The sequence below is a fragment of the Miscanthus floridulus genome, chromosome 15 (assembly GCF_019320115.1).
Source record: "Miscanthus floridulus cultivar M001 chromosome 15, ASM1932011v1, whole genome shotgun sequence".
Taxonomy (NCBI): Eukaryota; Viridiplantae; Streptophyta; class Magnoliopsida; order Poales; family Poaceae; genus Miscanthus; species Miscanthus floridulus.
Window position 1 is genome coordinate 27,680,127 of NC_089594.1, and position 25,396 is coordinate 27,705,522.

The 25,396-nt window shown below is 52.5% G+C and overlaps 1 pseudogene; it reads left to right on the forward strand.

Annotated features, from left to right (window-relative positions):
• Positions 1 to 22,437: 22,437 nt before the first annotated feature.
• LOC136507266 (citrate-binding protein-like) lies at positions 22,438 to 25,158 on the forward strand (annotated as a pseudogene).
• Positions 25,159 to 25,396: the final 238 nt, after the last annotated feature.

Consider the following 25,396-nt stretch of genomic DNA (forward strand, 5'->3'; position numbering starts at 1 on the left):
CATCACTGGCTTCGCCCCTGCCCACAAACTGACTCTTGCTCACCATAGTCCATAAACAACTGAAACCAAACCAATCCTCTCTGTGTAAACACCTACCGCATGGCGCATGCAAAGCTGCAATTTTCTATAGGAACAAATAACGTGTCGATATCTACCTCTCTCCCAGTTTAGTAAGATCCCCAGGGCCTTCTTGTATTTAAGCCACATGATCCTTAGTTGCAGATCCTCAGGTTAGATTGATCTCAATTCCAAACTGGGCCCAACGGCCCAGTTGGGCCTTTGATCCACGCCCTGATCGGGGGCGCCCAGCCCACTATGGCTGGAGGCCCCCTATCACACTGCGTAATAAATAGAGGTAGGGGCCGGCGGCTCAAGTTACGAGGTTCGTCTGAGCTGAGCTTCTCACTGACACCCAAACCCTAACCCGATCTAGAAAGGGGCGTAGCCAGTGACGGGAAGCCACCCGCCGCGCCGCCCGCTCCATCGACGTCGAGATCTTCACCGCCCTATTCACCGACCGCCACTGCCCATGCGCAGACTACACCGACGAACGTGATGGCGTCCTCTGAACTCTCCCCCTCTGCAGTGTCAGGTGCAACACCTTCTCCCTTCCCTCTCCGTCTCTCAAGTTCTACATGTATTAGGATGTACTGCGTCTTTTATCCCGAATAGAATCACTCTACCGGCTAGATCTATGATCCTAGTGATACTATAGACACAACAATGGTATCGGAGCCGTTCTGCTAGGTGTAGATCACGACAGGGTCTAGAATCAGACTAGAAAGAAAAGAACCGATCAGATCCAGTTCGGATCTGAGAAGAAAGTGGGTTTTCCTAACCCTAACCCTAACTGGGTAAAAGAAAGAAGAGCAGGAGGGCTCGGTACACGATGCCGAACCCTAAAATCCATAGAGTCCCTCAGGGGAAGAAGAACAGTGCCCATCCCAAAACCCTAACCCTAATTTTTGACCCCATCCCCAAATCGGGTTAATCCCAGAAGAAAGAAGGGGAAAAGGAGAAGAGGAAGAGCCGTTTTGGTTACCTCGCCGCTGCGCAGTGCTGCTGCCTCGCCGGCGCACGAGGAGAAGAAAGGGCCGAGCCGGGGAGCTGCTCGCCGGGCTCGGCCAAGGGGGCGCCGCAGCCAGGCTGCTCGACGGCGGCGCGCTCACCCATTGGGGAGCGCGCACGCCGGCGAGGGGGCCGGCGACAGCGCCATGGCTGCCCGCTCCACTGCTTCACTCGCTCGGTGCGCTCAATGCGGCTGAGAGAGTGAGAGAGAGAAGGAGAGGCGCGAATGAGGGTTAGGGTTCGGGAGGAGGCCGGCGAGCGTGGTTTTTGTTCACCCGATCTCACCGCTCGGTCATCCGATTGAATCCAACGACGCCGAATGCACGGGCCGCATCGTGGCCCAGGCGGGCGAGGGCGCCACGGCGCTTTGCCGGCCCAGGCCCACATTGTGGCCTGGGCGGCAGCTCGCGGGCGCGGAGGCAATGGGCCGAGCCGGCTTTTGCCGTTTTTGGGCCGAGAGAGGCAGAATGAGCCCGCATTTTCCAATTTTCTTTTTCCAGAAAAAATTAAAAAATGGAAATGGCTCAAAAGAAAATAGAAAAAAAAAATTTTCCCTGTGGGTAAAATTCAAGAAAATGAGTTCATTTTTCCACTGCGTATTTAAAGTTGTTATTTTCATCATTAAATTCGAACCAACGGGAGAATTTAATTTTGAAAAATAAATATGTTTTTAGCTTATTATAATATTATTATTATTCTAACCAACGTTGATTAATGGCAATATTATGATGAGTTTTGTCAAGCATTAATTCTATTTCTGCCCAATGGTGATGTAGAATTAGTGTAGAAGACAATTGTATGTTTTAATTTTGACCAACGTTGGAACTAAGGCATGCAATTGTTATTGTTATTATTTATGTTCTCACTCTATATGAATTGTGTTTTAAGGCAGATACAACTTGATGGGTTGTATCAAAGAGATCCCCACTCTCAAAGGTGATAACTACACGGAGTGGAAGAAAAAGATTGACCTGATTTTCATCTTGGCTGAGGTGGACTGGGTAGTCACCTCACCGTGTCCCACTGAACCTGTGGCACCGGTGAGGGAGACAAATGAGGCTGATGCCGCCTGGGCAACCAAAGAGAGGGATTTTGCATCCCAAAGAATGTCTTATGACCTTGAGCATAGGAAGTGGGTCACTACCAACAAGAAATATTTGGCTGTGATAAAGAACATAATTGAGCCTGCAATTGTGGGCTCAATCCCAGAGTGTGACACCATCACCGAGTACCTCGAAAGAATAAAGAGTCAGTTCACTGGCTCTTCAAAGACATATGCTACCTAGCTGATAAAGCAGCTAATGACAGAGAGGTACTCAGGTAATGGTGGCATAAAAGAGCACATACTAAGGATGAGCAATTTGGCATCCAAGCTAAAACCAATGGATCTGGCTCTCAAGGAAGAGTTCCTTATCCATCTGATTTTTGCTTCCTTGCCAAAAGAGTTTGACACTTTTGTTGTCAACTACAATATACATCCCGAGAAATAGGACATGGAAAGGCTCATGGCTATATGTGTGCAAGAGGTGAAGAGAATGAAAGCTGCCAATGGTGGCACTATCAATTATTTGAAAGACAATAAGAAAAAAAAATACTCTGCATCAGCCTCAGCAAAACAAGTTCACAACAGAGAAAGATCAATGTCTCTATTGCAAAAAGACAAGACATTATAAGAAAGATTGTCCCGATTACTTAAAGATGATCATGGCAAAGAAAGGTGAGAACATTATTACATTCATAAATGAATCCCTGTATGTACAGTATTTGAAATCTACTTGGTGGATTGACTCAGGTGCAACTGTTCATGTTGCTAATTCTTTACAGGAATTCTGTTCGACGAGGATTACGCAAAGAAGCGAAAGACACGTTAACGTTGCAAATGGAGTCTGAGCAGATGTTGAAGCCGTTGGCAATCTTTCTTTAGAGCTTGCTGATGGCTTCACACTTATACTTAGAGATGTTCTTTATGTTCCCTCGTTACAGAGAAACTTGATTAGTGTTTCATGTTTGGACAATGATGGATATGATTGTCATTTTGGAAATGGCAAATGTAAGATAACATTTAATAATGCATGTGTTGGTCTTGCTATCTTACAAAATGAGCTTTATTTGTTATCACTACGTGATGATGTAAATGTTGTATGCGATGATGGGAACGTTGCGTGCGACAATGAGAATGTATCCTCGTCTGCGGATGTAAACAGAAAACGAAAGAGAGCTCACGATGCGTTGTCGAAATTATGGCACTATCGTTTAGGCCATATTTCGAGGGGGAGAATAGAAAGACTAGTTGAGAATGATATTCTTCCTCCATTAAAGCTCTCAGATTTAGAACAATGCAGAGAATACATAAAAGAAAAGTATGTAAAGGAAATTAAGAAAGATGCCAAACGAAGCGCAGAAATTTTACAGATTATTCACACAGACATCTGTGGTCCATTTTCTGTAAAGAGTGTGGATGGTTATGATTCATTCATAACATTCACAGATGATTACTCCCGTTATGGCTACATTTATCCAATTAAAGAAAGAATAGAAGCATTGGATACATTTAAGATATTTAAGGCAGAAGTTGAAAACCATCACAATTTAAAGATTAAGATAGTCAGATCCGACCATGGGGGGAGTACTACGGTCGGCATACCCCATATGGCCAAGTTTCTAGACCTTTTGCAAGGTTCTTACAGGAGAATGGCATAGTAGCCTAGTATTCTACACCGGGTGAACCTCAGCAAAATGGAGTAGCTGAAAGGCGCAATCGTTCCCTAATGGATATGGTGCGCAGTATGATAAGTTACTCCACCTTACTATTGAGCTTGTGGATGGAGGCGTTGAAAACCGCCATTCATATTCTCAATAGAGTACCAAGTAAGTCGATGCCCAAAACACCGTATGAGTTGTGGATAGAAAGAGTACCCTCACTAAACCACTTACGTGTGTGGGGGAGTCCTGCTGAGGCTAAAGTATTTAACCCAAACATTGGGAAACTAGATCCCAAAACAGTAAGTTGCCATTTCATTGGCTACCTAGAAAAGTCAAAAGGTTTTCGTTTCTACTGTCCAGATAGACATACAAAGTTTGTGGAAATGAGACACACTGTCTTCCTAGAGGATGAAATGATGAGGGGGAGCATGGTAGCTCGAGAAATTGACCTTGAAGAGAAGTAGGTGTATACGCCCACTCCGATGATTCATGAGCTATTTTTCTCACTACCTGTTGTCGCTGCATCGACAGTGCAAGATACTGTGGTGCCAGCACCTGTTGTTATTCCGCCTGTGGCAACAATGAATGATGATGAGGAACATGTTCTTCAGGATCCTATAGAACCTATTGTCACACATGAGGGGGAGCAACAACAGCCTCAAATAGAAGATGTGCCAAATGTGGAGGCCCCTAGAAGGTCTCAAAGAGTTAGAAAATAAGCTATTCCTACTACTATGAAGTATACAACACTGAGAAATTTCAAATGGAGGATGATCCCACCTCATTTGAAGAAGCCAAGAGAAGTGATCATTCATCAAAGTGGCTTGAGGCCATGGAAGATGAAATGAAATCTATGAATGCCAATAAAGTTTGGGACTTGGAAATAATTCCTAAAGGAGCCAAAACAGTAGGCTGTAAATGGGTCTACAAAACAAAACTTGACTATCAAGAGAATATAGAGAGATATTGTCGGTGTTTTGGACCGGCAGGCCCTCAACCGACTAGTGAAAGTGTACTATGTGCCCCTAATCCTGGATGGTGATGCAAAGAGACACAAGGTTTATACTGGTTTAGGCAATAGGTGCCCTACGTCCAGTCTGAGAGATCGATCTTGTATTCCTTGCACCGAGGTGCTTGTAGTAGGGGTTTACAAGCTGGGCGAGAGAGGGAGCTTGTCCCAGGTCTCTGCGTAGAGTGGCGTGAGTTGCTTGAGATGTTGATCTCTTGTAGTGAGGGAGCGCGTGTATTACAGAGTGTTGAGCGTCGCTGGAGCGTGTGTGTGTGTGTGAGTCTATGTCCGTCTGTGCCTATCTGTGCGTTCACCTGTCTAGAAATGGCTCGGTCACTCCCTTTTATAGTTGAAGGGGGGGGACAGGAGTGATACATGTGTTCACTACATGGCATTTTGTGAGCGGAGGCGGTATGCCTGAGCCCTGTGCTTGTCACTGTAGCAGCATGGTCAATGGAGCGGTCTTGTCCTCGGTGCACTGGAGCGACGCGCTGGTCACGCTCGATCCTGTGCGACATGGGGGGATCCTATGATGGCTTGACGCAGGGCATGGTGCAGACTGTGGACGACGTGCCAGTCGCTGTATGTCGATAGCGTAGAGAGTCGAGGCCCCATCGGTGCAGAGGCTGAACCATTATGGGGGGGCTCGGTGGGTGCGAATCCCAAGGCTATAGGGGTGTGGAGGCGGGTAGCCAAGGCTCGGAGGGAGCAGTTGGTCTTTTATGCTGATTCCAAGGCTACAGGGACCTGGACATGACTCCCCACGCCGCACTGTCCTCGGAGCAGGTGGGGTTAGGCAGCACAGTGCCACATGGGTGTTAGTCGTGGGCACAGTGCTGAGCACAGCGGCCAGTAACCCCTACCCTATCCTACCCTAGATGGCAAGGCGTTGATGCGACTCCCATCTCGTCGGTCACTCCGTTGTGTCAAGTCATCGTTCGGCTGACGTCGTGGGAGTGGTTGGTCGTGTTAGTTGGACGTGACGTCCCGATCGAGGCGGCGATGATGGGGTAGCTATCGAGCTGGCCTCGAGCGAGGCAGAGAATTGGTCCCTCGTTTGAGGCCTTACGTGCGAGGTCTCGAGCGAGGCGGAGAATCAGTACCTCATTCGAGGCCTTACATGCGGGGCCTCGAGCGAGGCGGAGAATCGGTACCTCGTCTGAGGCCTTACGTGCGGGGTCTCGAGCGAGACAGAGAATCAGTACCTCATCCGAGGCCTTATGTGCGGGGCCTCGAGCGAGGCAGAGAATCGGTACCTCATCTGAGGCCTTACGGGCGGGGCCTCGAGTGAGGTAGAGAATCGGTACCTCATCCGAGGCCTTACGGGCGGGGCCTCGAGCGAGGCGGAGAATTGGTACCTCGTCCGAGGCCTTACGGGCGGGACCTCGAGCGAGGTGGAGAATCGGCACCTCGTCCGAGGCCTTACGGGCGGGGCCTCGGGCGAGGCGGAGAATTGGTACCTCATCCAAGGCCTTACATGCGGGGCCTTGGACGAGGCGGGATACTGTCTGAGGTGGGCCGGGTGACCCAGCCCAACCTCGGATAAGGTGGGGGTTTGCCGGTAGTTGTCTCTTGGCTTTGATTTTTACAAGGTCTAAGCGATTTTTTGGTTCTTGCTTAGGGGACCCCTTTTTATGGTACCCGACAGTAGCCCCTGAGCCTCAGGGAGAGTGTGAGCGCTCTCCCTGAGGTTTTGACGAGACTTGGCTTGCGGCAGCTCCTGGCGGGATGGTGTTTCGTACTCGAGGCCTCGGTGGGTGCGCACGAGTGTACCCGTCGGGTGTAGCCCCCGAGGCCCTAGAGGAGTGGATTTATTCCTCTAGGGGCTTTTCTCATGTTGAGCGAGGGATTTTATCACGTTTGCCGAGCCCATGAGTGCGAGTTTGGGTCGCGGGGTTTTGGCTTATTTGCAGGAAGAGCCCCCGGGCCTCTGCGTGGAGCAAGAGGGCGATCAGGAGTTTCCCTATCTTTTTTGTGTGGCCCTCACGCATCCTTTTTATTCGGAAGGAGGGGTGGAGTATGCCAGGCTACCCTCGGTGGGCGCGAGCAGTGACACCTCCGGTGAGCTGTTATCGGGTAAGTCCAAGTGGAGGCCCATGCCCCATTCGATAGGGGTCAGCTGGTGGTCCAGAGACACACTCCAAAAGTATCAGAGGGCTTCTCTAGTGGGTCCTAGGGTCGTTCGATTGGCCCTAGGGGCTCGGTGCCTCCCTACGGTGGGATCCCATTCAGAGACTTCCCTGCCAGTCTCAGACACGACTTAGGGCATCCCAAGCAGTCGCTTGCTTGGGCCTTGGCCATGTACGGGCTCGCCCATAGTCATCCCTGACTCTGTTTGTCCTAGGGCGGCTATCGAGACCCTTGGGGGCCCAGCCTTTGAACCCCTGGACCGTAACGAGCTCGATGCCCTTTATCGCATTTTGCTGAGCCCTCGAGTGCGAGTTCGGGTTGCTGGGCCTCGGCGGGTATGCAGGAAGAGCCCCCAAGCCTCTGTGTGGAGCAAGAGGGCGATCAGGAGTTTCCCTGTCTTTTTTGTGCGGCCCTCGCACATCCTTTTCATTCGAAAGGAGGGGTGGAGTATGCCAGGCTACCCTCGGTGGGCGCGAGCAGTGACACCTCCGGTGAGCTGTTATCGGGTAAGTCCGAGTGGAGGCCCGTGCCCCATTCGATAGGGGTCAGCTGGTGGTTCAGAGACGCACTCCAAAAGTACCAGAGGGCTTCTCTAGTGGGTCCTAGGGTCGTTCAATTGGCCTCGGGGGCTCGGTGCCTCCCTACGGTGGGATCCCATTCAGAGACTTCCCTGCCGGTCTTGGACATGACTTAGGGCATCCCAAGCAGTCGCTTGCTTGGGCCTTGGCCATGTACGGGCTCACCCATAGTCATCCCTGACTCTGTTTGTCCTAGGGCGGCTGTCGAGACCCTCAGGGGCCCAGCCTTCGAACCCCTGGACCGTAACGGGCTTGGTGCCCAGTTCCTTAGTCTGAAAGGAATCAGGTGGGGGATATTCCCCTCCCATCGACTGACAACGACGGGTGCGCCTTTTGAGGCGGTTTCTCGGGGAGACAGAATGACGCCTGCCATCGCTGTGGTTGGATGCGACGTAATGTCTGCGGATGAGACGTTACTGTGCGCGCGCGGTTAATAAGGAAAAGGTGGATGCGTGGGTGGTTTAATCGGATCTAGATTAACTGCGCTAGATCTAATGGAAACTTTCCTAGTTTCATTGCCCATCCATTTCACCCCCTTCCCTCATAAATATGTGATGAGCCTCGCCCCTCCCCTCCTTACCTTGCCTGCATACGTTCGACCTTTCTGCCCTCGAGCGGTTGCTAAGAACAGAGAGCGCCGGGGAGAAGAAGGGAGAAGGGGAGGAAGAGAGCGAGAGAGAGAGGGATAGCAAGAGCTCGCCTTACCACTGTAGCCGCGTTCTCCACCACACCCATGGCTGGCGACACTATTGTCGTTCAGGCAGATCCTTGGGGTCCGTCCGATGTGTCTGCGGCGACGCTGCAGTCGCTTGTCGACGACGGCCTCCTCCGCCCGGTTACTGACCCCAACAGACCGGAGTGGATTGCTTCGGGGGCCGAGTCGGAGCCGAGGCCACGCGATGGCTACATCGTGAGCTTTGTGGCCTTCCATGAGCACGGTCTCGGCCTGCCGGTGGACCGGTTCATGTGGGTGCTCCCGCACTACTATGGCGTGGAGCTCCACAACTTCAACCCCAACTCCATCGCGCAGGTGGCCATCTTTGTCACCATCTACGAGGGGTACCTAGGCATTGCCCCCCACTGGGAGCTATGGCTCCACCTCTTTCGAGCAAGGCTCACCACCAAGCCGGTGGGTACGGTGGGCATGCGGAAGGCGATGAGGGCTGGCGACTGCACTCTCCAAGTGCGCCAAGACGACGATGGCCCAGCTTGCGTCATCCAACCACCGCTAGTACAACAGCTGGTTCTACCTCCGCAATGACGACGGCGGACTTCCCCCCTATACCGGTCGGATCATGGAGAGCCAGCCGGAGAAGTGGAGGTACGGCGTCCTGATGGCTGATCAGCCCAAGCTGTGACTGCTTCTGGAGGCACTGGAGAGGCTGCGTAGCCGTGGCCTTACGACAGCTGTGGTCGTGGCAGCCTTCCACCGCCCAAGGGTGCTGCCGCTGATGGCTCGGCGGCAGCGCCTGTTCGAGATGACATCGGATGAGCCGATCGATGGTGTCCGGTTGTCCGCCGTCGCCATCTCCGACGAGGAGATTCTACGTCAGGTGAGAGAGACGATGGAGGGGTGGCTGAGGAGCAGTGTCTGACCCCGTTCCCGATGTGCCCATCATGGGGGTACATCTCTCTGGTGAGTGACGCACCGCTGCGGCCCCCGAGGCCTCCTTGCTCCTCGCATTTTCCTGTTCCCTTATTTGCGTTCGCCGTTCCTGCAAGGGATGAGGGATGTGCGAGCCTCCCCGCCACCCATTCCTGAGGACACAGAGCAGCGGGCGGTGAATAGGGCACATGCCGAGGCATAGAAGAAGTGGAAGGACGCCGAGGAGGCAAGGCGTAAGAGGAAGAGCCTCGAGCGTGATGAGCTGGAGAAACGCCACCGGTAGCAGAGGCACGATAGTCTCCCGGTGGAGCCATCTCTGTCACCATCATTGTCGGATTCCTCGAGCGATGACGATGAGAGCGAGGTGGGGCGGGGTACCCTGAACCATCTTCCTAACATCAGAGGGATGGTGCCCGGGGCGTCGGCGAGCAGCCCGGCGTTTCCAGGAGGAGGAGGAGAGGATGCCTCGGGGCCGACGATCGCCCGCCCCGGGGCTGAGGCCGACACGCCTGAGGCACGGGCGTTAGGGAAGCGCGTCGTTAGCCTGGTGGGCTCAATGGCGAAGGTGGAGCAAGCGGCGGTGGGGGCAACGCAACCACCTCCGCAGAGGGTCGAGTGGGCGCCGGAGTTCGGTGAGGACTGGCCGGCACCGGCGGACACGGGGGCCGTGCCACCGCCGCTACCACCGCTGTTGTAGAGGACGAGGGACGCAGTGCTGAAGCGGTTGTGTCCCCATTCAAAGTAAGTGTTTTGTCAGTGGAGTTTCCAGCATCTTCCACTCATTCTTTGGCCGTACGCTAACCTTGTGAGTGATTTGCCTTCAGCCGGAAGCATCAGGCGGAAGCGCCTACCCTAGCGCCACGTAAGGCGCTCAAGGTGAGCACCAGCTTCCCCACCCAATGGGTGGTGGAGGCGCAAGCCGCCATAGAGCGTGGCACGGCATCGGCCAGGGCCGACGCAAAGGAGCCGATCGCCCAAGGAGAGGCTACTGAGGCGGCCACGAAGCAAGCGGGGGAGGAGGCGCCTACGCCCTGCGAGGCTGAGGCCCGCACGTCAGATGAAGCCGAGGCACCCCTAGGACCTCCGAGGCTGAAGCGACGGAGGCCGGGGCTCCTAGGACCACCGAGGCCGAGGTGGCAGAGGCTGGTGTGGGCGCGGCGAAGCCGGCGGCCCAGGGTATGGAGACAGAGGCGGGGCAAGCTTCAGTGCCGCCCCTAGTCCAAGACCCGCCGCCATCGTAGGGAAGCGCCCAGGAGGTGGAGGTCCATTCGATCTCCTCTGATGATACTTCCCGAGGGAAGGAGGTGGCAGATGCCAAGGTGGCCAGTACCGCAGAGCAGCCAGCTCCGACCTCCAGTGAGGGGAGCTTGGCCCTCGTCTGGGTACAACCCGAGCCCCACGGGTGGGATAGCCCGTGTGTCATGTGGCGGAGCTAGGTCGACCCTGAGGGGAAGCCTCTATTCGCCCTTGAGGACACAGCCAAGGGGGGGCACTGGGACTCCTTCGAGCAATTCCGTCATCTAGCGGAGCAGTCGCTGTGGACAGCGCTATCCGTCGTGGCTGACAATCTGTCCGGCGTTGCCTAGGTGCGCGCTTTCTTTTTTCGTGCTATGTCATCTTTTCCCGAGTTTTCTCGCAGTGCTTGACGTCTGTTTTGCCTATCTAGGAGCTCGAGGCCCGGTCCCTCGGGAAGTCGTTGTTGCTCCGGCGGGAGAGGGACATCTGGGACCAGCTCCGGTGGCAGAAGGACCTGCTCGCCGGTGCCAACGAGCTTCTGTCGGTGCGGAACGCGGAGGTGGAGGACCTCCGCCTTCGTTGTGCTAACATGAAGGACGAGGCGGCCATAGCTCGGGAGCAGGCCACCCCTTTGGTGGCGCGGATCAAGGAGCTAGAGGAGGAGTTGACCCAGGTGGCCAGCGAGTGGGACACCTTTAGGTCCCGGGCCGAACAAGTGGAGGTCTCTACCAAGGCCATCACCGAGCAGCTAGGGGTGGAGCAGGGCGTGCACCTGCTGATGAAAGGTGCCTTGGCGGAGGCCCTCAAGGTGGCCAAAGCCTCCCGGGTCAAGGCCTTAGCCTAGAAGGAAAAGGCTGAGGGTGAGTCCTATTAAGCCGCGCCCCTTGTTTTGTTTGTTTTCCTTGAGTTCGACCCCTAACTCTCCGATGCGATGTAGAGCTAGAGAAGGAGGCTTCTAGGGTGGCCGAGGCCTCTCGGGTTGAGGTCCAAAGCTGGAAAGAGAAAGCCGAGGGTGAGTCCCATAGGCCTTCACCCCTGTTCGGCTTATTTCCTTTTGTGCTTAACCCCATCCCGCTTGTCTTGGCGCAGGGTTGGAGAAGGAGGTCTCTCGGGCAGCTGAGGCCTCCGTTGAAGTGCAGGCGGTGCTCGAGGCCGAGATCTAGGAGCACAACACGCTGCAGAGCACCGCCCGTATCGCCTACGAGGCCCTGGAGGTTGGGGGGGGGGGTCGATTTGGGCAGCTCCCTTAGGAGCCGCTTGATCGCGTTGAGTGGCCAAGTCCACGAGCGGCTCCGGGGGGCACTGTATATGGGCGTCAAGCGCGCCCTGGCCGTCGTCTCCTCACACTACGCTGGTGTCGACCTCGAGGCCATCAGCAACGGTTACGTCATGGCTAAGGATGACGAGGAGGCCGACGAGGAGGTCATGAAGCTGATGGAGGTGGCTGAGGCCCCTAGCACGGCGTTGGCCAAGCTGTTCGAAGAGGAGGTGGTTCCTCCTGTGCCGACCGCCGATGCTGGCGACCCTGAGTTCTGACCTGGGCCAAAGGGGCCATGTAAATAGATTAGGATTATTATTGTACCGTAACGCTTGTGGCCATCGAGGCCTTTTTTAAAGTACTTATGCGTCTACGCTTTTTAATCATTTTTATTATATTTCTGAGCCTCTGCCCTCTGTCTCATCTCTGAACATATCACTTGCAAGAAACTTCCTCGGAGCCTAAGTTGCCCCTCAGGCAAAAGGTGGTGAGGGAGTTGCCATAGCCCGGAGTCATAGGCTGTCTCGTGGCTCGGCCGGCCTTTTGGCCCTGAGACAGACTTTCGGTCCTTAGGTTTTTTACAATCGATTTGTCAGAGCACGCTAAAGAGTTTGGCGTAGAATTTCTTTCGAAAAATGACTAAAAAATGATGCCTGGGACTTCGGGGGGGTCCCCCTTTTCTAGCCCTCGAGGGAGGCTCGGTTCTATAGAGGCAGAGCCCCACGGTGGGCACCTCTGCAAAGGCAGAGCTGAGTCTCCCTTGTAGCGTTATCGTAATGCTGATCCCCCATCGATAGGTTCGAGGGGTTTCACGAAAAATTAGAATAACTAAAGAACGCTTCTTTATTGTATTTCGAGAAACAATGTATACAATGCTTGGATATTTAAGGGTAGAAGCGACGTAGCTGTTCTATGTTCCAAGCGTTGGTGAGGATTTCGCCCTTCTCGTTGGCTAGCTTGTAGGTCCTGGGCTTTAGCACTTGGGCGACGATGTATAGCCCTTCCCATGGCAGGGTCAGCTTGTGGCAGCCCTTGTTGCTCTACCTTAGTCTTAGCACCAGGTCGCCCACGTTCAAGTCTCGGCTTCGAATGCGCTGGGCTTGATAGCGTCATAGGGCTTGCTAGTACTTGGCCGAGTGTAGCAGCGCAACATCTCGGGCTTCCTCTAGTTCGTCGAGGGCATCCTCATGGGCAGTGCAGTTGCTCTGCTCATTGTAGGCTTGTAGCCTCAGGGAACCGTACTCCAAGTCAGTGGGGAGGACGGCCTTAGCTCCATAGACCAGGAAGAACGGTGTGAACCCCGTGGCTTGGCTCAGGGTGTTCCTCAGGCTCTAGATGACCGACAGGAGTTCAGCAAGCCATTTCTTGCCAAATTTCTTCAACCGGTTGTATATTCTTGGCTTGAGGCCTTATAGGATCATGCCGTTGGCATGTTCTACTTGGCCATTTGTCCTAGGGTGTCCTACGGCCGACCAAGCCACTCGGATGTGGTGGTCGTCGCAAAATGTCAGGAACTTGTGGCCGGTGAATTGTGTCCCATTGTCAGTGATGATGGTGTTTGGAACCCCGAACCTGTGGATGATATCAGTGAAGAACAGCACCACTTGCTCGGATTTGATTCGATTGATTGGACGAGCCTCGATCCACTTGGAGAACTTATCGATCGCTACCAGCAAATGGGTATAGCCCCTAAGGGCCTTTTGTAGAGGCCCAACCATGTTGAGCCCCCACACGGTGAATGGCCATGTAATGGGGATGGTTTGTAGGGCTTGGGCCGGGAGATGCGTCTACCACGCATAGTACTAGCATCCCTCGCAGGAGCGTACCAACTTGGTGGCGTCAGCAACCGCCGTTGGCCAGTAGAACCCTTGGCAGAAGGCGTTTCCAACGAGCGTCCAAGGCGCTGCATGGTGCCCGCAGGCTCCCGCGTGCAAGTCCCAAAGTAGGGCTTAGCCTGCCTCGGTGGTGATGCATCGTTGGAGGATGCTAGATGGGCTTCACCTGTACAACTCGCCGTTGCTGAGGATGTAAGTTTCGGCTCATCGCGCAAGCCATCGTGCTTCGGTCCTGTCTGCAGGAAGTTCTCCTCGAACAAGGCAATCATGGAACGGGACTCACCAGTCCATGCCCTAGTTGGCCTTGCGAGGCTCCGTGTTGATTTCCATGACCTCGTGCTCGGCCGAAGGGGTCTCGATGATAGAGGGGGCCTCGGGCCCGGCGGTGGGCTCGATCGGTGGGCCCTCTTCTACCACCGAGGCATAGTCGATGGAAGGCTTTTGGAGGTCTCTAGCGAAGACGTTCGGGGGGACCGGGGCCCGTGCCTATGCCATCTTTGCCAGTTCATTCGTGGCCTTGTAGAATTTTCGCGCAATGTGATTGAGTTCAAGACCGTCGAACTTGTCTTCTAGGCGACGTACCAACTTGCAGTACACCTCCATTTTGGGGTCATGGCAGTTTGATTCCTTCATCACTTGATCGGCGACAAGCTGTGAATCATCCCGTACGTCGAGACACCGTACTCCAAGTTCGACGGCGATCTGCAAGCCGTTGACAAGGGCTTCGTACTCAGCTGCGTTGTTGGAGGTGGCGAAGTGGAGCCAGATCATGTAGCGCATGTGAACTCCGAGGGGTGAGATGAAGAGCAGACCCGCGCCTACCCCGGTCTTCATCTGGGACCCATCAAAGTACATGGTCCTGCATTCCACCTGGATTTGAGCAGGTGGTAGTTGGGTGTCGGTCCACTCTGCCACAAAATCGGCCAAGACCTGAGACTTAATTGCCTTCCGAGGTGCAAAAGACAGGGCTTCTCCCATGAGTTCGACGGCCCACTTGGCTATTCTACCCGAGGCCTCCCGGTTCTAGATTATCTCTCCTAGAGGGAAGGATGACACCATGGTCACTGGGTGGGACTCAAAGTAGTGATGCAGCTTGCGTCGAGCCAAGACTATGGCGTAGATCAGCTTCTGGATGTGGGGGGTAGCGTGTCTTAGTCTCGGAGAGCACCTCGCTGATGAAGTAAATGGGTCGTTGGATGGGTAGAGCATGCCCCTCTTCCCGCCTCTCGGCCACTACGGCCGCGCTGACCACTTGGGTCGTTGTGGTGATGTAGAGTAAGAGGGCCTCGCCCTTGGCCGATGGTACTAAGACAGGAGGATTGGTGAGTAGTGCCTTGAGCTTGGTGAGGGCTTCTTCGGCCTCAGGGGTCCAAGAAAAGCGTTTGGATTTTCTCAAGAGGCGGTACAGAGGCAAGCCTTTTTCGCTAAGGTGTGAGATGAAGTGGCTCAGGGCCACAAGGCATCCCATAACCCTTTGCACTCCCTTGAGGTCTCGAATTGGTCCCATGTTGGTCACGGCCGAGACCTTCTTTGGGTTGGCCTCGATGTCACGTTCTGAGACTATGAATCCCAAGAGCATGCCTCGGGGGACCCCGAAGACACACTTCTCGGGGTTGAGCTTGATGCCCTTCTCTCTAAGGCATCTGAAGGCTATTTCCAAGTCACTAATGAGATCACTGGCCTTCCTAGACTTGACCATGATGTCGTCCATGTAGGCCTCGATAGTTCGCCCAATGTGCTCGTCGAAGACCTAGGTCATGCACCGCTAGTATGTGGCCCCTACATTTTTTAGGCCGAATGACATAGTCACATAGCAGTACATGCTGAATGGTGTGATGAAAGAAGTCACGAGCTGGTCGGATTCTTTCATCTTGATTTGATGGTAACCGGAATATGCATCAAGGAAAGATAGGGTTATGCATCAAGGAAAGTCGATGAGCACGGCTTCCTATTTGATGTCGAGGGTGGCACTGATCCTCAGTGCCCGGTCGTCGGAGCAGGTGGGGTCGACTGGGGTGAGCTTGATGGCCTCCGTGGGCTCAAAAGTCCCGGCACAACGCTTGGAGTTAGGCACCTCACTACCAAGTCGGTCGAGGTTGACGATGAGGGTCTCGGCCTCCACGAGAGCCTCGACGTACTCGATGCATTTGATGTCACAGTCATATGCATGCTCGTACGTGGACTCGATAGTGATGACGCTATTGGGGCTGGCATCTTGAGCCTAAGGTAGGTGTAGTTGGGGATCGCCATGAACTTGGCGTAGCATGGGTGCCCCAGGATGGCATGATAGGTCCCCTTGAACCCAACCACCTCGAAGGTGAGGACCTCCTTGTGGTAGTTGGAGGGAGTGCTGAAGCAGACGGGCAAGTCGATGTGCCCGAGGGGTCACGTGCATTTCCGTAGTACGATGCCATGAAAGGGCGTGGCATTGCCTCGGAGCTATGACTGGTCGAGCCCTAGGAGTTCCAGGGTGTTGGTGTAGAGGATGTTGAGGCCGCTGCCTCCGTCCATCAACACCTTGGTGAGCCGGGTGTTGCCGATGATCGGGTCGACGATGAGTGGGTACTGCCCGGGGTTTGGGACGTAATCGGGGTGGTCATCCTGATCAAAGGTGATCGCCTCTTGAGACCAGTCGAGGTACCGGGGAGTGGCCACCTTAACCGAGAAGACCTCCCGGCGCTCCTTCTTTTGCTAACGTGCCGTGAGGCATGCTAAAGGCCCGCCAAAGATCATGAAGGCGTTGTACACCTCAGGGAACCCATCGTCCTTGTCGTTATCCCTATTGCCGGCATCCCTCTTCTTGGACTCGTCGTTGGGGAGTCTGAGCTTGGCATAGTAACACCGGAGCATGGTGCACTCTTCGAGGGTGTGCTTCATCGGGCCCTGGTGGTAAGGGCAGGGCTTCTTAAGCATGTCGTCGAAGAGCCCGGGGCCTCTGGTGGGGCCTTGAGGATTCTTGCGATCTGCGGCTATGACTAGACTGACCTCGAGGACCTCCTGCTTCCCCTAGCAACCCTTTTTCTTTTTCTTGGGGAGGTGAGAGGTCGAGGCCCCGGGGGCCTCGTCCCTCTGCTTCCCTTGGTGTCGTTGTCGGGGAAGATGGCCCCGATAGCCTCTTCACCCGAGGCGAAGTTGGTGGCGATGTCGAGGAGTGCGGTCGCCATGGTCGGTATGTTTCGGCCTAACTCCTAGACCAGGTCTTGGCAGGAGGTGCCGGAGAGGAACGCTTGGACAATTTCTGAGTCGCCGACGCAGGGCAACTCAGTGCATTGCTTGGAGAAGCATCGGATGAAGTCTCAGAGAGACTTGTTTGGCATCTAGCGACAACTCTTGAGGTCCCAGGAGTTCTCGGGGCACACGTATGTGCCCTGGAAATTCCCGATGAAGACCTTTACCAAGTTACGCCAGTCGTGGATCTGCAAGAGAGGGAGGTGTTCGAGCCAGGCTCGCGCTGAGTCTGACAGGAACAAGGGGAGGTTGCGGATGATAAGCAGGTCATCGTCCATGCTGCCTAGCTAACAAGCTAGGCAGTAATCAGCCAGCCATAGCTCGGCGTTGGTCTCGCCGCTGTAGTTCGAGAGGTTGGCCGGTTGCCAAAACTAGGCCGGGAAGTGGGCGCCGCGGATGGCCTTGCTAAAGACTCGAGGGCCAGGTGGCCTAGGAGAAGGACTGCGGTCCTCCCCACTGTCGTAGCGACCGCCTCGGTGTGGGTGGTAGCCTCGGGCAGGCCCCTCGTCATCGTGGCGCCGTCGCCTACTGACCACATCATGGTCGCCTTGCGCCTCGCGTCGATTGCCGAGGCGGTCATGCACCGAGGGGGCCCTATTGGCTTTGGGTGCCCGACCAGGCCCTAGACGAACCGAGGCCTCTCTATCCTACTGAGGCGGTACCATGGGCAGTTTCGAGGCACCCCCGTGCCATCGAGAGGCGACACTTTTGGCCTACTATACCGTGGCGGTCTCGAGGAGGTCTCGGAGCTCACCGTGGGCCTGTCGTCCCTCTGAGGTAGAGGGCTCGGGCATTGTCTGGAGTAGCATCACAACTACCACAATGTTCTAGCTAGCGCAATTGATGATAGGGGGTTGGTCGCCCCCTTCGTCGTTGTTGATGCGGTGGTTGACGTCGTGAGCCCTCCACCGGGCTGCTCCGCCATCACCGTGACCCCGCTGCTCTTGCTCGAGAGTGTCTCGGAGCTACTGTAGAAGGAGTCGGTCTTGTTCGACCTTGGCCTAAAGCTCATGGAGCTGCTCCAAGTCAAGACATCGAAGTTCCTCGTGGGCGTGGTTCTCGTTCCGTGCCGCCGAGGGCTCGATGTGTGGAGGTGTGGCGTCGCCTGCCCCCTCACGGGGCGGGGAGCGATTGCCTGCCCCTTCGTCCTCATCGTGCGCTCTCGGCATCCCGAGCTCGATGTTGAAGCACTCACGAGTGGGATCATAAGTGCCTTCGTCATCGGAGTCAGAGTAGCCGAAGTAGTAGTCGCTTGCGGCCAAGAAGCGGCGCATGGCTTCAGGGTCGCGAAGCCCGAAGAAGTCCGCTCTGGCCCACGCCTTGTCCTCCTCCTAGGAGTCAGCATGGGAGTGGGTCAAGGTTGTGGCGTCGAGGTCGGGGGCGAAGCGTTGGTAGCGTCCTAAGGGCACCGCATGAGCGGAAGCGTAGGCGGAAGCATAGGCGGCGGTGGCATTGCTCAACCCGAAGGGGTACGAGGATGGTGCCATCGCTGGGCTTCGCTCCACCGAAGTCGACCCCTCAAGAGGTGGCGGGGCAAAGCTTGATGACGGGGCGTCGCTGTATGCCACCGACGTCTTTCCCATGCCCAGGCTTAAGCTAGACAGGTCCCCAACCAGGGACTCTGTACCAATAGCCGGGCATGGGGTACCGGCAGAGCGCAGTGCATCGCCCTGAGCTTGCGTGGTGTCAGGGTGGTCCCGCCCATGTCGTGCCTGGCGAGTGCAACGAGAGTGGCGGCCCAGGCGCCGCCTGCGCCTGGGCTACTGGTGCGTGGAGTTGTCATCGGTCGGTGGGGCTCGGGGTGTGAGGAGTACCATATCGTACTCACATCCTAGAGACATGAACTCTAGGCTCCCGAACCAGATCACCGTGCTGAGACGCAGTGGTCGCACGGGGTCTGCCATCTGGAACTTGTTGGGATGACTAAGCTGACTCACAGTAGAACCCCTACCTGGTGCGCCAACTGTCGGTGTTTTGGACCGGCGGGCCCTCAACCGGCTAGTGAAAGTGTACTGTGTGCCCCTAATCCCGGATGGTGATGCAAAGAGACACAAGGTTTATACTGGTTCAGGCAATAGGTGCCCTACATCCAATCTGAGAGATCGATCTTGTATTCCTTGCACTGAGGTGCTTGTAGTAGGGGTTTATAAGCTGGGCGAGAGAGGGAGCTTGTCCTAGGTCTCTGCGTAGAGTGGTGTGAGTTGCTTGAGATGTTGATCTCTTGCAGTGAGGGAGCACACGTATTACAGAGTGTTGAGCGTCGCTGGAGCATGTGTGTGTGAGTCTGCATCCGTCTGTGCCTATCTGTGCGTTCGCCTGTCTAGAAACGGCCCCGGTCACTCCCTTTTATAGTTGAAGGGGGGGACAGGGGTGATACATGTGTTCACTATGTGGCGTTTTGTGAGCGGAGGCGGTATGTCTGAGCCCTATGCTTATCACTGTAGCGGCATGGTTGACGGAGCGGTCTTGTCCTCGGTGCACTGGAGCGACGCATCGGTCACGCCCGATCCTGTGCGACATGGGGGGCTCCTATGATGGCTTGACGCAGGGCATGGCGCAGACTGTGGACGACGTGCCGGTCGCTGTATGTCGACAGTGTAGAGAGCCAAGGCCCCATCGGTGCAGAGGCTGAACCATTGTGGGGGGGCTCGGTGGGCGCGAGTCCCAAGGCTACAGGGGTGCGGAGGTGGGTAGCCAAGGCTCGGAGGGAGCAATTGGTCTTTTATGCTGATTCTGATGCTACAGGGACCCAGACATGACTCCCCACGCCGCACTGTCCTCAGAGCAGGTGGGGTTAGGCAGCACAGTGCCGTATGGGTGTCAGTCGTGGGCACAGTGCTGAGCACAGCGGCCGGTAACCCCTGCCTTGTCCTGCCCCAGACGGTATGGCGTTGATGCGACTCCCATCTCGTCGGTCACTCCGCTGTGTCGAGCCGTCGTTCAGCTGACGTCGCGGGAGTGGTTGGTCGCGATAGTTGGACGTGACGTCCCGGTCGAGGCGGCGGTGACAGGGTAGCTGCCGAGCCGGCCTCGAGCAAGGCGGAGAATTGGTATCTCGTCCAAGGCCTTACATGTGGGGTCTCGAGCGAGGCGGGAGAATCAGTACCTCGTTCGAGGCCTTACGTGTGGGGCCTCGAGAGAGGCGGAGAATCGGTACCTCGTCCGAGGCCTTACGTCCGGGGTCTTGAGCGTGGCAGAGAATCGGTACCTCGTCCGAGGCCTTACGTCTGGGGCCTCGAGCGAGGCGGAGAATCGGTATCTCGTCCGAGGCCTTACGGGCGGGGCCTCGAGCGGGGCGGAGAATCGGTACCTCGTCCGAGGCCTTACGGGCGGGGCCTCGAGCGAGGCGGAGAATCGGTACCTCGTCCGAGGCCTTACGGGCGGGGCCTTGAGCGAGGCGGAGAATCGGCACCTTGTCCAAGGCCTTACGTGCGGGGCCTCGGGCGAGGCGGGATACTGTCCGAGGTGGGCCGGGTGACCCAGCCAAGCCTCAGATAAGGTGGGGGTTTGCCGGTAGTTGTCTCTTGGCTTCGATTTTTACAAGGTCTAAGAGATTTTTTCGGTTCTTGCTTAGGGGACCCCTTTTTATGGTACCCGACAGATATAAAGCGCGACTTATGGCAAAAGGTTTTACGCAAAGAGAAGAGATTGATTATATTGAGACCTTTTCTCCAGTCTCATATAAGGATTCCTTTAGAATCATAATGGCATTAGTGGCACATTATGATTTAGAATTACATCAGATGGATGTAAAGACGATATTTCTCAATGGGGACTTGGAGGAAAATGTTTACATGGCACAACTGAAAGGTTTTGTCATAGAAGGAAAAGAACAAATGGGATGTCACCTAAAGAAATCCATTTATGGATTAAAACAAGCTTCAAGACAGTGGTACATGAAGTTTGATTAGACAATAAGGAATTTCGGGTTTAAAGAGAATGTTGAGGACAATTGTGTCTTTGCAAAGTTTAAGAATGTGAAGTTTATCTTTCTTGTCCTGTATGTGGACGACATCTTACTTGCTAGTAGTGATGTCAGTCTACTACTGGAGACAAAGAAATTTTTGTCCTCAAAATTTGATATGAAAGATCTTGGTGAAGCCTCATTCGTTCTAGGGATCGAGATTCACCGAGATAGAAGTAAAGGGGTATTAGGACTGTCATAAAAGGCATACATAGCAAGAATCTTAAAGAAATTCAGTATGCACAAATATAGTCCCTCACCTGCTCCTATAGTCAAGGGCGACAGATATGGAAATTTTTAATGCCCCAGGAACCAATATGAGATCGATCAAATGAAAGCGGTTCCATATGCTTCAGCTGTTGGAAGCTTGTAATATGCACAAGTATGTACGTGCCCTGACTTGGCATTTGTTACCGGGTTACTTGGCAGATTCCAGAGCAATCCTGGAACAGAACACTGAAAATTAGTAAAGAAAGTCTTGCGTTATTTGCAAGGAACGAAAGACCTCATGATGACGTATATAAGATCTGATTCACTCCATATAGTGGGATATTCAGATTCTGATTATGCGGGAGATGACAGAAAATCCACGTCTGGATATGTATTCACTCTCGCAGGGGGAGCTATTTTATGAAAAAGCTTAAAGCAAACTGTCACTACATCGTCCACAATGTATGCCGAGTTTGTAGCATGTTATGAGGCAACGGGGCAGGTGAACTGGCTAAAGAAGTTCATACCCGGTTTGAAGGTGGTTGACGACATCTACAGACCACTTAAGTTATACTACGATAATAATCCGGTAGTACAGTTTGCTCACAACAATAAGTCAAGTGGTGCTGCCAAACACATTGACATAAAGTATTATGTTGTGAAAGATAAAGTCTAGGATCATGTCATAAGTCTTGAGCATATAAGTACCAAAAATATGCTCGCGGATCCGCTTACAAAAGGCTTACCACCCAACGTGTTCAGAGAACATATAACCGGCATGGGTTTAAGGGAAAGCCTATAATTCTTGGACAAAAGAAGACCCAAAAGTTAAGTATATATTTCAGAACAGAGTGGTGTGTTGTAGCTGTTAAATCTATCGGCAATTGACCGTGACGATGAAATATACTCTACACGTTAATCTGTAATGAAATGAATAAAAGTAAATGATATGAAATTGAAAGATGGTAGGAGATCAAAGGAGAGATTGTTAGATTGATCTCAATCCCAAACTGGGTCAAACGGTCCAGTTGGGCCTTTGATCCGCACCCTGATCGGGGGCGCCCAACCCACTATGGCTGGAGGGCCCCGTCACACTGCGTAATAAATAGAGGTGGGGGCCGACAGCTCAAGTTACAAGGTTCACCTGAGCCGAGCTTCCCACCGACACTCAAACCCTAACCCGATCTAGAAAGGGGCGCAGCCAGTGACGGGAAGCCACCAGCTGCGCTGCCCGCTCCATCGACGTCGACGTCTTCACCGTCTTCTTCACCGACCGCCGCTACCCGTGCGCAGACTACACCGACAAACGTGATGGCGTCCTCTGAACCCTTCTCCTCTGCAGTGTCAGGTTCAACACCTTCTTCCTTCCCGCTCTGTCTCTCAAGTTTTACATATATTAGAATGTACTGCGTCTTTTATCCTGAATAGAATCACTCTACCGGCTAGATCTATGATCTAGTGATACTACCGGCACAACACCTCACAGTCTCAGATCACAAAGGCCAGCTTAGCAGAGCTGCAGCAGAGGCAACTGTCACGTCAGCTGCATATGCCGATGGCTTCTCAGGCTCTCCTTCCTCTCCCTTGGCTTGCCAGCTGTGTTTGTGTCTGCATGGTTGCAGTAGCCTTGTTGGCGCCGCCGTCGCCGGCGGCGGCTTCACGTGCCGCAAGGGCCCCTGTCCGCGGTGTCGACCCGACGGTGGGGTTCACGGAGGTGAAGCTTACTGAGAGCAACTTCGAGCTGCAGCGCCCCTACGACGTGCCGAGCGGCGACCGGTACAGCTTCCACGGCGGCGTCCGGCAGCTGTAGGTGCTGTCCTCCGACAAGCCCCACGATCGCAATAGCCACACCAGCCCCAGAACGGAGATCAGGATGACGGTAAAATTCAAAGATCGATGATGACCTCTAATCACCTATACTCTGTGTGATAACTAGTTACCTCTTGTCGTGTAGATTAGCACTGCACAGCACAAGAAGATTTTGATTGGGTGTTTTAATCTGTTTATACTTTCTAGGGCTACGACTACTCTTCTGGGGTGTGGCAGTTCGAGGGCTATGGCTACGTGCCCTCCGGCACGACGGGGGTGTCCATCATGCAGGTGTTCGGCGCCGGCGCCCACGCCACGACGCTGATGCTGCACGTCTACGACGGCGCGCTGCGGTACTACGACCGGCAGTTGGAGGTGGACGGCATCTACGACCGGTGGTTCTGGCTTAACGTGGTGCACGACGTGGGCTCGTCCACGGTACGGCGATGGCGTCGTCGACGGCGTCGAGAAGCTACGGGCGCCAGGACGCGGCGGCGACTCACACTACTTCAAGTTCGGCATGTACACCACTGCTTTTGTAGCAACGCCCCCCACCCCCCCCCCCCCCCCCCCCCTTTAAGGGTTGGCTCAATGTAGAGCTGTCCCTATAAATGGTGGTCAAATGAGCCGCACCTATAAATCTATTTGTAGGGGTTGCTGGTATTATTAGCCGTCCCTATAAATGATTCGATTTATAGGGGTGGCTCTATATCCAGCCGTCCCTATAAATCCGATTTATAGGGGTGACCTACAAATAAACGCCGAACATTAAAAATTAAGCACTAAAATTTAAATTTTTTCAAACGACCTTGGATGGAGAAATGATCAAAATAAAAGTTGTAGATCTCGAAAAGTTACGAAACTTTGTTGTTTACAACTTTTTTTATTTGAAATTATTTACTGCTTCAAAATGTTGTTTGAAATTTAATTTTAAAATTGTTACTATGATTTCTCTTTTTAATCTCTGTCTAAAAGTTATAACTAGTCTTTCTCCCTCATACTAACTTAAAATTTGATGATTTTTTTCTAAAATTTTCTAAAATCATTCTCTATCAAATTATTGTGTTCTTATATCTATTATTTTATCCATCTTTTCACGTGACTGTGTTTTATCTCTTTGAATTTTGAATTTCAAAAAATGACAACTCCAAAAGTCATTTTAAAACAGTAACTGATTCTAGCTGAAAAGTCATGAGCATAAAAGTTCTATAACATTCCAAGATCTACAACTTTTGTTTTGGTCATTTGTTTATCTGATATAGTGGTAGTAACATTGTTCATAAATTTTACATATCTCTCTGATAGTTTATTTTGATCATTTCTTCATATGACAAAGTGGTACTAACATTGTTTATAAATTTTACATATCCCTCTTATAGTTTCACAAATTATAAGAGGGATATGTAAAATTTGTGAACAATGTTACTAACATTATATCGGATGAATAAATAACCAAAATAAAAGTTGTAGATCTTGAAAAGTTATAGAACTTTATAGTTGATAACTTTTCGATTTGAATTAATTTTGTCAACGTTAACTACGTTTGAATTTCTAAAATTTGAAATTTAGATTTTTCAAACGACCTTGGATGGAGAAATAGCCAAAATGAAAGTTGTAGATCTGGAAAAGTTATGAAACTTTGTAGTTAACAATTTTTTGATTTGAAATCAGCTTGTCAACGGAAACTATGTTTGAATTTTCAAAATTTTGAAATTTGAATTTTTTAAATGACGTCGGATGGACAAACAGCAAAAACGAAAGTTGTAGATCTCGAAAAGTTATGGAACTTTGTAGTTGACAATTTTTTGATTTGAATTCATCTTATCATATAAAACTATGTTTGAATTTCTCAAATTTGAAATTTAAATTTTGTAAACGACCTCGGATGGTGAAACTACCAAAATGAAAGTTGTAGATCTCGAAAAGTTATAAAACTTTATAGTTGACAACTTTTTTATTTAAATTTATTTAGGACCTCAAACAATCAATTTATGCTTGGTTTAGTATAATACGTGGGAAACCAAAATACAATACGGATACATTGAGTATCGGGTGGAGTGGTTAGAGGAGGAAACGCGCGAGCCCGAGGTCACAGATTCGAACCCCGACAGTCGCGTAGCGCTTGATTTTACGCGAAAAAATGTGCGACTTGTGAATTTCTGGAAAATAATTTGTAGGTTCTGATCGGTTGGGGTCTCCCTACATTGAAAAAAAAAATCGTATTTTTTGTTTAGAGTCGCAAATTTCTAGAAAATAATTTGTAGGAGCGGCTCAATATTCAGCCGTCTCTATAAATAGTAAGCCGCCCCCTACAATTCCGATTTATAGGGGCGGTTGGTCAGCCGCCCCTATAAATCTATGATTTGTAGCTATCATTTGGTAGGGGCGACCGGTAAAATCGCTTCCACAAACTATCTGGAGCCACCACTGCTAATCGTTTCTTTAGTAGTAGGCGCAGAGGTACGTCTCCAGCTGCATGGAGTCGCGCTGGAGGAACGTCAGGATGATTAGGAAAGATGATTGATTGATGGTTTCATAATTCTTAGAGCCGCCAGCAGCTCAGCCGGGTTTATTAAATTTGCAACAGATTGTCTAATATAGATGATTATATTGAGTGTTCTTGGAGTATATGCATTTGCGCATGTTTAGTGCATGCTTGTATTTTATCATGATTATATATAAGTTAAACTTGTCATCAACTCAAAAAAAGTAATGGTGATATGTTCTTTGGCATTCTTATTAGTTTATTATGATATCTGTGC